Genomic DNA, 2,169 nt, shown 5'->3' with positions numbered 1-2,169 from the left:
TTTATGATCCATGCAGCCAAATGCCTTTGCAGTTCATGACACTTTGAATATATATATATATATAGCTATATATATATAGCTCTTACAGCTCTTATCACAATTTATACATACCAAGGGCTTAAATAGAAAGAAAATATTTTTTAAAATAATTATGGCAACATGTACAGATGTGTTTGACACAAAGGATGGGTGGATGAATATTTTTACTACCACCATAATTCAAATGTATCTATTCTTAAATTTATTTATATGGTATTGTCTATACATACACACCGTTCCTTATCAGTCAGTTAATTATAATGTGGTGGCTTCCATACTCCTCTGATGCTAGAAGCACCAGTATTTCAAATACCAATAGGATCACCCAGGTTAAAGAACTTTCAGCAGATTATCTCTACTAAGAACTAAGAACAAACCACAAAAAAGGAAAGCTTGTTGTTTACTTCTGAGGGGTTGATCATCGAAAGCATGAACAGCAGCAGAATATTGTTAGATCTAGTACAGGAAAATGTGCTCCTTTGGTGGAAAGGCATGCAAATGCAACTGATAATGAGCTATTTTCTCAAAGTAAAGTCAATATCAATGATAGGGATGGGATAAAACTCTCAGGCCTTTGCTGATGGACCATAACTTAAAATGAGACAAAATAACTGAAAACATTTATTCATAACCAGAACATGGAGTGTATGAAGTATGAATCTAGGAAAATTGCAAACAGTAAAAAGTAAAGTGGAATGCATTAAGATCAATGTCCTAGGCGTAAGTCAGCTGAAAGTGATGGGCATGGATCCTTCTGAATCAGACAGTCTTATGGTTTACTATGCTGGGAATGGCCAATGAAAGAGAAATTGTGCAGCATGCATTGTCCAAAAGAATATTTCAGGCCAGACGTTCTTCGCAGAGCCGCCGCGATCTCCTGCTTCAACAGTGCTTGAAGGGAACCCGGCGCTCGCCATCCTCCAACCTGCCGCCCAGCCTGCTGTCCAGCAGCGCCTCTCTGCCGCACTCTCTACGACCCCAGGCCTCCACCTCCGTCATGACCACGTCTACCTCGAAGGTGTGCCTGAACTACCACCAGGAGGACTAGGAGGCCGGCCGCCATCAACCGCCAGATCAACCTGGAGCTCTACGCCTCCTACGTCTACCTGTCCATGTCTTACTACATCGACCGGGATGACGTGGCTCTGAAGAACTTTGCCAAATACTTTCTGCACTAGTCTTACGAGGAGCGAGAGCACGCCGAGAAACTGGTGAAGCTGCAGAACCAACGAGGGGGCCGGATCTTCCTGCAGGATATCAAGAAACCAGACCGTGACAACTGGAAGAGCGGGCTCAAGGCCATGGTGTGTGCGCTGCACCTGGAGAAGAACGTCAACCAGTGGTGCTGGATCTGCACCAACTGGCCACGGAAAAGAACGACCCCCATCTCTGTGACTTCATCAAGACACATTACCTGGATGAGCAGGTGAAATCCATCAAACAGCTGGGCGACTACGTCACCAACCTGCGCAAGATGGGGGTCCCAGATTCCGCCTGGCCGAGAATCTATCTCTTCGACAAGCATACCCTGAAGTCACCAAGGCAGCGCATGCATGTTGGGTAGACCTGTCCCTTTTCTAGAAATTGTACCCAAGCATCCACTTCCATTCTTCCATTTGTACCTTTCCTTCAGATAAAGTCTAAAGTCATTTGCTACACAGCTGTTGTCTCAGAGATCTTGGCAGGGAGGAGCCAGAGAGCCACCCCCGGCACAGGCGGTAAAATATTTTAAGCGCCCTAGTTTCACTGCAAAATTCCACTTAATAAAATGGAGCTTGTGCAGAGAAAAAAAGAATATTTCAAGATCCAAACTGAATTTCAATGCTACTTATGATAGGATAATATCTATAATCCTACAAGGAAGTTGTTAATTCAGCTTTCATTCAAATTTAAGCACCAAAAATGAGAGCAAATGATGAAGACATTAGAGAATTCTACCAACTTCGGTCTGAAATCTGATCAAACATGCACTCAACATGCATTGATAATTATGAGTGACTGAAGTATGGACGTTGGAAACCCATAGAAAGGATAGTCATAAGAAAATATGGCCTTGGTGATAAACAAGAAGTGGGAGATGACATGACAGCATTTTGCAAGACCTACAACTTCTATATTATAAATGCCTCC

The 2,169-nt window shown here is 43.1% G+C and overlaps 1 pseudogene; it reads left to right on the top strand.

Moving 5' to 3' along the window:
* The first annotated feature begins 1,030 nt into the window (after positions 1 to 1,030).
* LOC142424843 (ferritin heavy chain pseudogene) lies at positions 1,031 to 1,603 on the top strand (annotated as a pseudogene).
* The last annotated feature ends 566 nt before the right edge of the window (positions 1,604 to 2,169 follow it).

The sequence above is a fragment of the Tenrec ecaudatus genome, chromosome 13, assembly GCF_050624435.1.
Source record: "Tenrec ecaudatus isolate mTenEca1 chromosome 13, mTenEca1.hap1, whole genome shotgun sequence".
Taxonomy (NCBI): domain Eukaryota; kingdom Metazoa; phylum Chordata; class Mammalia; order Afrosoricida; family Tenrecidae; genus Tenrec; species Tenrec ecaudatus.
Note: the sequence above shows the minus strand (reverse complement) of the source record. Positions and strands in the feature narration are given on the sequence as shown.